At 38.1% G+C, this 11,215-nt stretch overlaps 1 protein-coding gene across 1 annotated transcript in view; it reads right to left on the bottom strand.

Moving 5' to 3' along the window:
- LOC109336245 (alpha-dioxygenase 1-like) overlaps positions 1-1,223 on the bottom strand; it is a 33,553-nt gene extending 32,330 nt beyond the window's left edge. Inside the window, exon 1 of the mRNA XM_019572719.1 lies at positions 1,210-1,223. The gene's annotated coding sequence lies outside the window, so the exon portion shown is untranslated. The remainder of the gene's footprint in view (positions 1-1,209) is intronic.

Raw genomic sequence — 11,215 nt, 5'->3', positions numbered from 1 at the left:
CCTATCCTTATCCTCATTCGCGTCCTCATCCTATGTTGATCCTCATCCTCTTCCTCATCCCTTATTGGACAAAAAATAGCTAATAAGAAGTGAGAATGGCATGCAAGATTTAATCAAATATTAAGCATTGTAAGCATTATTAAATCTCAAATGATCAAGATCCATTCACTAAGGCAAATAAGCTATTTTGACATAATTATAGCAAAAACACAAACATTTGCATAGCATAAAGAGTAAAGAAAGTCATGAAATAGTACAGGCCATAAAGTCAAATAAAAGACAAATAGCAAAATACGAATCAGTTCTGAAAGCAACAACGATAACTAAATCCAGAAGGTGCCACAAGATAAAAATAAACCTAAGGATAGGATAACCTAGGTCTAAGGTCAGCTAAACTAAGGTTGAGGCGGAGGATAGACAGGCTGATCATCAGGCACAGCAGTGTTCTGATTTCCCTGGATAAGCATAGACAGCTTCTGAAATTCTGAGCAGAACATGGCATTCTGAGCCTCAGCGGTAGACTGAATCATAGTCCTCAGCTCCTGAATTTTGTTATCGGTGTAGGCATTCTGACGTTCCTCGTATTGCTCCATACCTGCAAAATAAGAGTCCTTCAGCCCTTGGAAGTGCAGATCCATGCGGTTGTTAAGTCGTTGTTCCATGGCTTCCATCTGAGCTAAACCAAACACAGAGCTCTGAGGTGCTGTTCCAGACGACTCCCCCTGATTAGTTGCATTCTGATTACCCAAATCCTCCTGATGCTCATTATCCGACAAGTCCAGATCAAAGGTGGTATAGTCCTCCTGATACTGCCATGTAGTACCATACTTGTAAATTCCCATCTTATGAATGAGACTCTCACCCACCAAGTGATCTTTATCAGTGTACTCAGTAATGATGGTATCAGAAATGTCAATGCGCAAATAATCAACAATGCGGGATATGAAAATGCTATACGGGAGCAGCTTGGACTGAGACAATGAAACGCTGTTCATGATTTTCAGAATCTCCTCAGGCCAATTGATCATCACGTTATTCTTTACAGCGTACATGAAACGCAAATCATTCACAGTAGGCTGTGCATGATTAGTGTTCCGCTGCACTAATATGTAAGCAATAACATAATGCAATAACCTGTTCTCAACAGAAAGTGACCCTGCCTTGGTCAGTTGACCCTGAATATACAGATGAGGGCCCCGAAGGAATGACTTATACACATCAACGGGATCAAAATTGTCCTTGACCCAAGAACAGTCCCCTATTCCAAAACCAGACGACGATAAACCTCCAACATTCAGAAATAAATCCTCACTCATCTCAAACAGATTACCGGAAATCATGGACCAATATTTGCCATCCTTGTATCTAAAATTAGCGTAAAATTCCCTAACTAGAGCAGGGTATACGCGTCCCTTCAATTCCAAAAACTGAACGGCTCCTTGAGCCTCCATGTCATGCGGAAAACTAAAGTTTTGTTCCGCTAACCAGGTTAAGTCGGCATACCTGATGTATGTAGGCTTGCGGCCTTGAAATTTTGCCAACCGGGTCTCTTGCAAAATGAGGGAATAATAGGGGTCACCGCGGTCCCGAGTGGAGGGTGAGCCGGTTTCCCTTCTTCGAATGCGCGTTGCTGTAGTCTTGACCCGCTTTGGACGACTCTGCTCCATTGAAGATGATGAACTCGAAACTGAGATTGATGAACAGAGGGGCAAAGCCTAACCTAGGGTTTGGATTGGATGATTCGGAATTGAGTGGATTTTTGGATGAAATAGAATGATTTCGGAAGGTTTGAGAGGTTTAGGATGAGGTTTACTTAATCCTATTGCACCTGGATTAGTATTGTTGCTGTTTCAGAAAATCAAGGCGCAAAGAGGTTGCGAAAAGGTCAGAAAAAGTGCAAGACCGAGACACTGTTTGCCTTTAACGTACTGGTTTTAATCGATTAACGGGATGGTTTAATCGATTAAAACAGTGTAAAATTTGAATTTTCAAAAAAAATTGCCCAGGTAATCGATTAACGGGCTGTTTAATCGATTAAGTTTTAGAAAATTTGAATTTTCCAGAAATGAAGCCCAGGTAATCGATTAACTATTGGCATAATCGATTAAATCAGAGAAAATTTCGTTTTTAGGCAGCAGAGTGGTTTCGACTTTTTAGGACACACGTATGCATTATTACAGATTTATCGAGACATATATAATCACATTAAGAAGTTAATCAAGAGATATATTTTTGCATTTTTAACATATATCATTCAAACATGAAACACATAGGCATAGAGAAGCAAGACAATTTATGCAAACAGCTAAACAATTTTTAAACAAGATATTGTTCATCAAGAATTCCTAGTTCTCTCCTTAGAACATAGAAGGTATCCCTGGGAAGGGGCTTGGTGAAAATATCTGCTAACTGTTTAGATGTTTCCACAAATTCAAGAACACAGTCACCTTTTTGTACATGGTCACGCAAAAAATGATGTCTAATTTCTATATGCTTTGTTCTAGAATGCAAAACGGGATTCTTGGATAGGTTAATGGCACTTGTATTATCGCATTTTATTGGGATCTTTTCAAGTTTAAGACCAAAGTCCTTAAGTTGCTGCTTCATCCAAAGGATTTGAGCGCAACACACACCAGCGGCAATGTATTCCGCTTCAGCGGTGGACAAAGCAACACAGGCTTGCTTCTTGCTGTGCCATGCTACTAATGAACTGCCCAATAGGTGGCAAGTACCACTAGTGCTTTTCCGATCCAACTTACATCCGGCGAAATCGGAATCGGAATAACCCACCAAGGATAGTGAGGCATCCCGAGGATACCATAATCCCATGTTAATAGTTCCTTTTAGATATCTCATGATTCTTTTAACAGTTATATAGTGTGATTCTCTAGGTGATGATTGATATCTCGCACACATGCATACACTGAACATGATATCAGGTCTACTTGCAGTTAAGTAAAGTAAAGACCCAATCATACCACGATACTTCGTTACCTCGATTGCTTTTCCTTTCTCATCTTTGTCTAAGTAGCAAGCAGATGCCATAGGTGTGGAAGCTTCCTTACATTTGTCCATTTCAAATTTCTTGAGTAGCTCTTTGCAGTATTTCGCCTGATGGATGAATATCCCACTTTCTAGCTGCTTTATCTGCAATCCTAGAAAGAATGTGAGTTCTCCCATCATAGACATTTCGAACTCCCCCTGCATCATCTCAGAAAATTCTCTACACAAGATATCATTAGTAGATCCAAATATTATGTCATCTACATAGATTTGTACAAGCAGAACATGATTTTCTGATTTTCTAATAAAAAGCGTTGTGTCAACCAAGCCTCTCTCGAACCCTTTTTCTAAAAGAAAGGTACTAAGTCTGTCATACCAAGCTCTAGGAGCTTGTTTGAGACCATATAGTGCCTTTTTAAGTTTGTAAACATGGTTCGGATATTTAAAATTTTCAAAACCAGGCGGTTGGTCAACATAAACTTCTTCTTGAATGTATCCATTCAGGAAGGCGCTTTTTACATCCATTTGAAAGAGTTTGAAGTTCATTAAAGATGCAAAGGAAAGAAGCATTCTGATGGCCTCTAGTCTGGCTACAGGAGCGTAGGTTTCGTCATAATCGATACCCTCCTCCTGGTTGTAGCCTTTGGCCACCAAACGTGCTTTATTTCGAATTATTAAGCCAGATTCATCAAGTTTATTTCTGAAGACCCATCGAGTACCAATTACGGGATGATCATTAGGTTTGGGGACCAAGTCCCACACATGATTGCGCTCAAACTGGTTTAGCTCTTCTTGCATAGCTATACCCCAGTGTACATCCTCAATGGCCTCATCAACGGTCTTAGGCTCAATTTGCGATACAAAAGCTACAAAATTACAGAAATTTCGTAAGGAACTACGGGTTACCACTCCCGTAGATATGTCACCTATAACTTTATCAATTGGGTGAGCTTTCTTTGTTTTCCACACGGTAGGCATGTCTGAGTGCTCTTGAGGTTCGATTTGACCTTCATCATTGGCTCCTTTTTCATTATCCATGTCCTTGGAGTATGCTTCTTCCAAAGCACCTGCAACATCATCAGAAACGACCTTTCTCTTCTCTTTTGGAGAAGATTCGTCAAACTGTACATGGATAGACTCTTCAACTTGCATTAAATATTTGTTAAAGACTCTGAACGCTTTGCTATGAATCGAGTATCCCAAAAATATTCCCTCATCGGCTTTAGAGTCGAATTTCCCTAAGGCCCGCTTTCCATTATTTAATATAAAACATTTGCAACCGAAAGCGTGAAGATGGGATATATTTGGTTTGCGGCCTTTTAAAAGTTCATAAGGAGTTTTGTTCAAGTTTGGCCTTAAGAGTACTCGATTTATAACATAGCATGCAGTATGAACTGCATCAGCCCAGAAGTACTTGGGGGTATTACTTTCGTTAAGCATGGTTCTCGCTAATTCTTCTAAAACACGATTTTTCCTCTCTACAACTCCATTTTGTTGTGGAGTGCGAGGAGCAGAGAACTGATGCAAAATGCCATGCTTATCACAGAATTTGTCGAACTGAAAGTTCTCAAATTCTCCCCCGTGATCACTTCGTATATATATTATTTTTAGGTTAAGTTGGTTTTGGATTTGCTTGGCAAGATTTTTAAAATTTTTGAACGCGTCGCTTTTTGATGATAAAAACAATGTCCATGTAAATCTAGAGAAATCATCAACAATAACTAGAGCGTAGTAACTACCACCAAAACTCATGATTTGTGATGGTCCAAACAAGTCCATATGGAGTAGCTCCAAAGGTCTTGAGGTGGATATCACATTTTTATTTTTAAAAGAGTTTTTGGTTTGTTTACACTTTTGACAAGTGTCACAAATTTCTTTAGTTTTAAAATTCAATTTTGGTAGCCCCTCAACTAGTTCGTTTGATGATAATTTATCTAGATGCTTTATATGGATATGTGCAACACGTCTATGCCATAGCCAGATGTCATCTTCTTTAGAAATAAGGCATTTTGAAAATAATGTAGTGACATCGTCCAAATTAACCATGTAAATATTATTTATACGGTGACCAACAAATTTAACGTTATTAGATAAAATATCACGAATGACACAACAATCAGAATCGAAGGATACACGATTACCTTTATCGCAGAGTTGGCTTATACTCAACAAGTTATGTTCTAGTCCTTCAACATAAAGGACATTATCAATCAGAGTTTGGGATGAGTTACCAACTGTTCCTGTGCCGAGTATCTTTCCCTTGTTGTTGTCTCCATAAGTGACGTATCCTTTTCCTTTAAGTGAGAGATCCAGGAAATTTGATCTATCACCTGTCATATGCCTCGAACACCCACTATCTAAGTACCATTTTTGTCCATGTGTTCGGAGACATACCTGCAAAATAGATTACTTACTTTTCTCAGGTACCCAATTGGTGTTGGGTCCTTTTCTGTTAGTGATTAGGGAATTATCTCCCTTCTTTTTCCATACATAAACTCCGCTAGGTATACCATACTTTTTGATATAGCATGAATGATAAGTATGACCATATGTGTTACAATAAAAACAAGTAGGAGAATGCTTATGATATTTGTTTTTAGCTTGAGCTACCGGTTTTCTATATGGTCGCTTCTTTTTAGCAGTGCGAGTATAACCTAGACCAGTTCGATCACCAACATTTCTAGTTTGATTAAGCAGGTTATCTAATTGCAGTTTACTGTTTGTGAGACGTGTGAGTTTTTCATTTAGTTTAAAATTGTCCTCTTGCAAAGTCTCGCAAGTCTCACAGACAGGTTTTTGACATAAGTTACTAGCAGAGCAGTTACATGAACTACAAGAATAGATGAGATCTAAAGTTTCATTTTCCAGTTTTAATTCATCTAATTCTTTTTGTAATTGGCTTATTTTTTGTTCGTTTATCAGGATTATTCTTTTCCTATCAATGTTAATTCTAGCCAATTTCTTTAATTCATCATGCAACTCGACATAAGCATCATACAATACATCATAAGGAGGTGAATCATTCGAAGTGGATGAGGTGTCAGAATATACCTCATCATTGCCCTTGCATGAGTCTGAATTTGTATTGATGTCAGATCTGGCCATCAGACACAGCTTTGCTGACTCCTCCTCACTATAGGTGCTCGATGTCGATTCCTCCTCAGGTACATCCCAAACGATGTAAGCTTTCTTGGATTTGAAGTCCCTGGGAGTGCTCTTCTCTGAATCAACCTTCTTTAGGTAGGTTGGACACTGAAACCTCATGTGCCCTACCTTTCCACACTCATGGCAAGTGAAGCGATCCTTGTTATTCTTGCCTTTACTGGTTGACTCTTTCGCTTCCTTCTTTTGAAACTTTTTGAGTCCTCCTTTTCTTTTAATGAATTTGCTAAATTTTCGGACTAGGAGACCCATAGTTTCATCATCTAGATCGGAATCAGATTCATCATCAATTTTCTCTTCTTTGTCTTTGGAGGTCGTGGCCTTCAAAGTGATGCTCTTCTTCTTCCGGTCTGATTCTTCATTCATGGTCAAGCGACCCAACTCCATTTCATGCTCTTGAAGTTTTCCAAATAAAGTAGCTAAAGGCATAGAATCTAAATCTTTAGACTCAACAATTGCAGTCACCTTTGGTTGCCATCTCCTGTCAAGACAACGCAAAACTTTATTAGTTAGTTCACCTCTAGCAAATGATTTATCGAGAGCAACTAAATGGTTGACAATATGAGTGAATCGCTTTTGCATATCACATATTGATTCGCTTGGTAACATGCGAAACAACTCATATTCGTGGGTCAGCGCGTTCAGTCTTGCGCGCTTGACTTCGCTAGTGCCTTCGTGAGTCACTTGTAAAGTGTCCCACATTTCTTTCGCATTATGGCACTGCGAGACCCTAAAGAATTCATCATATGATAGGGCCGATGTGATGATGTTTTTGGCGCGCAGGTTATGCTGGACCTTTTTGCGCTCATCATCGGTCCATAAACTTTTCGGTTTATCTTTAGGTTGATCGTCCACAAGATGTTGTGGAACGTAAGGGCCGTTGACTACGGATTCCCAAATATCCGAGTCTATGGCCTCAATAAAAATTTGCATGCGCACTTTCCAGTAGGCATACCCTTCACCACTGAATATTGGTGGTCGATTAATGGATGACCCATCACCACCAAATGGATTTGAAGAACCCATTCCTTTTCCCTTTAGGATCACGAATACGCGGTTGAGCTAGCACTTCGTACTAGCTCTGATACCACTTGTTAGGTATCAGTGGTTACAATACACCTAGAAGGGGGGGGTTGAATAGGTGTCGCGGTTAGAATTACCGCTTTTCGCAAATCAACACTTAATGCTGAATCAACCCTATTTAATCGATTAAGGAGAAAAGGATAATCGATTATAAGCACAGTCTTAATCGATTAACACAAAAAACAGTTTTAAACAGAAACTATTTTAATCGATTAATAGAAACAGTATAATCGATTAACACAGGAATATTAATCGATTAAACAGAACCAGTAAGCAATTACAGAAACGATTAAATGCGAAACAAATAACCGATAACAGAACGAATACAGAGCTTACAAATTTGTATATCAGAATAGCTTGCAATACAACAAAAGAACAGAATGTATTAGTTGAATCAAATATACAAATTAAATCGATTGAAAAACAGTAAAGAGAGAGAGAGAAACAAATCCTGCAAATCGAATTTTTATCCTGGTTCGTTTGCTGTCCACTGCAAACTACATCCAGGCCTCCCGGCTGACTTGGGAGATTTCCTTCACTATAATCGAATCAATGTAATTTACAAACACATTATCCAATTACAACACTTAGCAAATGACAAGAAATCAAAGAAACTATCCAATGGTTTGACTCCCTTCCTACCGATAAAGAAAACGTTTCTTTCGGCGTAGCCCCAGCCAAAGAATCTCTCGTTCTTTCCTTTTCTTACACTCTAAGCTATGAAGAAACACACAATCTCTACTGGTGATACGACACCAAGAGATTCCCTTTCACAACAATTACACAAGAATTACAAGAGTAATATTAAGCTATACCTAAGCTCAAATACAACATGAAGGCTTTACTCTAATGCACATTTAACACAAACACATGTGAAATGACAAGTATTAGTTATGAAAACAGAAGTTACAGAATTATAAAATTCATGAAAAACGCATCAAAAATATGCATGAACATGTGAGGGAAAACATGAGAGATTATAACATGAAATGCACTCAATCCTAAAGCAAGGAATCTCTCATTTCTAAACTCACTAATGCAATTAACAAATAGATGCAGCAATTAACACGTAGAATGCTCTAACTCTCTAATAAATGCAACATGCAACTTATGAGATTAATTCTGAAAACGCAGTTTATAAAGAATCAGTCCAGAACCCCAGATAATCGATTAAATACCTTCTTAATCGATTAACGGGACTAAAAATCATAACTGATTCTGTTTTTCAGTTTTTCAGTTTTAACAACTTAAAAATCAGTTAGGTTAATCGATTAACGTAAACCTTTAATCGATTAACTGCATTACAAAAACGTGTTCCAGTGGCAACCACTTTACACAGCAGTTGGGTTAATCGATTAAAGGTATGGTTAATCGATTAACACTAAATAAAATGTGTATTTTCAAATAGAAAACATCGAATATGTTATGCACTTAGATAATACATGTTTGACACTTAGTTTTATGCCTAGAATGCATATATACATGTATTTATGTAATGCATGAACATATTATCAAATGAACATATCTCATGGATGAAATGATTTAAAGATAAATGCATGTGAGACATGTTTTAGGTGCCCTAAGCCTTCGACTCAACTTAAACTAGAAACTAGTCTAAGCCTAGTACCAAATAAAAGACTTAAGCACGTTGGATTGTTGGTTATCTTCAAGCACTTTTAGGCACACGTTGTCCTCATCAAAACCATGACGTTCAAGGAGAGCTTTCCAAAGTGTTCCTCTTGACATGCACACTTTCAGGGAAGTCCCTATTTAGGAATTAAAGACTGATTATGAATATTATTCCCGAGATCATGAGCCATGTTGCCAAATTTACTCGTCTCATTTAAAGCTTCCCCGTGATCCGCATTGCTCCCTTTATTTCTTTGACAAAATTTATTTCTCTTCACCAACATCCATGGGCTAAATAATTCCTCATCATTACTCTTAGGGAGCCCCTCCTTCCTACTTCTTTCCACCGATTCCTCCACTCCTTTCGGCGGCTCGATGATCTGGTCATTTAGAGGAAGATGGTATGCCTCCTCCTTGGATAATTCTTCTTCAGTCATTGTCGGGGCCAACGGACTATCTGGGCATAACTCCTTTCTATGACCATATTTTCCACACCGGAAACAAATTTGGTGAAGCCCCTCATACTCCAAGTATAAGACAAGACCCATGACTTTGAGGAACTTCTGATTGTATAGTTCAATAGAAAGATTAGGAATTCTAATCCACACAACTATCTTTTACACTTTCTTGTCGTTGGAGAGGAAGAAAGGCCGCCACCTCTGAATCACTAGGTAGTGACTTGCTAACATCCAAGGACCTTCGTACAAAGCATGGTTATAATCTTCCTCATTGGAGAAGTGAACCAAAAAAATAGTTGTTGGGTATATCTACGATTTGAATCTTGCCATAACTTCCTTAAACGAGCTTCCATCACTTGCATGGAAACCTTAAGTCCTAACAACCTCACCACCAGAGCTTGCTTCCATGGTTTGCATCACGCCTCGAACTCTTCTTTGGAGACAGAAATCTCCGGACATGGGTCGAATTCCTTTTCCTCATTCACTTCCTTATACCAACGATTCTCCACTAGGTCCTCATCTGCCTCCTCCACTGGACCATCCTCCAAGCCTTCCTGCAGGTTGAGAAGTTTGTCCCTATAAAAAGATAACTCGTCCTGAGCGGACGTTGGACTTCCCCAAACGAGTTCCATCACCGAGTCACCCTCATCGAACTCTCGTCTAGTTTTCACTTTCTTCGTGCTACGAGCCATGCTCCCATCCTCCCGGGGGAGTGTGTCCCCAAAACCCTAACATAACCCTCAAGAGTCATGTTTTTACCTTTCTAAAATGGAAGTATTAATTTACATTAAGAAAGATATAATATTTAGAAACATAAAATTACAATTATAAAGGGTAAGATAGGAAACATAAATTACTCCGTGGAAGTTATTTTATGTTTTCCCTTTATCTATTAGTATAGATAAGAGTGTAATATTTATACATTGACATTGTAAAAATCTCTCATATTGTCAGTATATATACATCTTTTTCTCTAGAAATAATACTTTACAAACAATAATGTTGGTACTACTAAGGGGTATCCCCTCACATTATAGGTAAAGAATTAATCATTTTAGAGTGTGTGAATGTCTCTCCCAACAAGTATCACTCACATGAATCGAACTTTTGTCTTTTGGTCATTTTAGAAATCTAGCAGAGCACACCACCAAACCAACACCTTGTTGATAATAAATAGCATAATATGATTTCACTTGACGTCAAGAATATATAGGGAAAAAATGTGATAAATATATTAAGGTCTCCTATGATCTCACTTGTTAAGGAATCTACACAACAATTCAAGATAATATTTGTTTCGTTTGAGCAAAATGGCTCAAGTTGTTTATAAAAAACAAATAAAGTCTAAATTAGTGAACTCCAATATATTCCATCCTATTTTGTGTTCTAAACAAAACCACCTAGACCTAGGAGTTGTTTGTTTGTGACATCCCTTTCGTTTCACTTTGGGAACTCACTCTCTGGATTCTTTCTTTAATTTATAACTAAAACCTAGGACAACCTTATATTACACATATCCAATGTCACAAGCCTAGAGAATACTTTTTATATATTTCATCTTTCTCTTCCGTCGCACGACTCATTAGGGGTGAAAATGACTAGATCCTACCCGTTGAACTATGTATGGCTCAAACATTATCGGGTTTGAATATGTTGGATCTTATTGGGTCTAGGTCGGGTTCAAATGTTAGACCTAGTCAATATTTAGGGTCAAGTAGAGACCAAGCATGACCTGAATCGTCTCATGGTTACTCACTCATCATGTTTGTATGTATCTCTATTCAAATGTGTACAGAGTAATGTCACTTTTTTTTGTCAAAAATATCGTTAGTTCTCTAATTTTTTCATCATGTATACATGATTAATAATATATATATATA

This window comes from Lupinus angustifolius, chromosome LG20 (genome assembly GCF_001865875.1).
Source record: "Lupinus angustifolius cultivar Tanjil chromosome LG20, LupAngTanjil_v1.0, whole genome shotgun sequence".
Lineage (NCBI taxonomy): Eukaryota > Viridiplantae > Streptophyta > Magnoliopsida > Fabales > Fabaceae > Lupinus > Lupinus angustifolius.
Note: the sequence above shows the minus strand (reverse complement) of the source record. Positions and strands in the feature narration are given on the sequence as shown.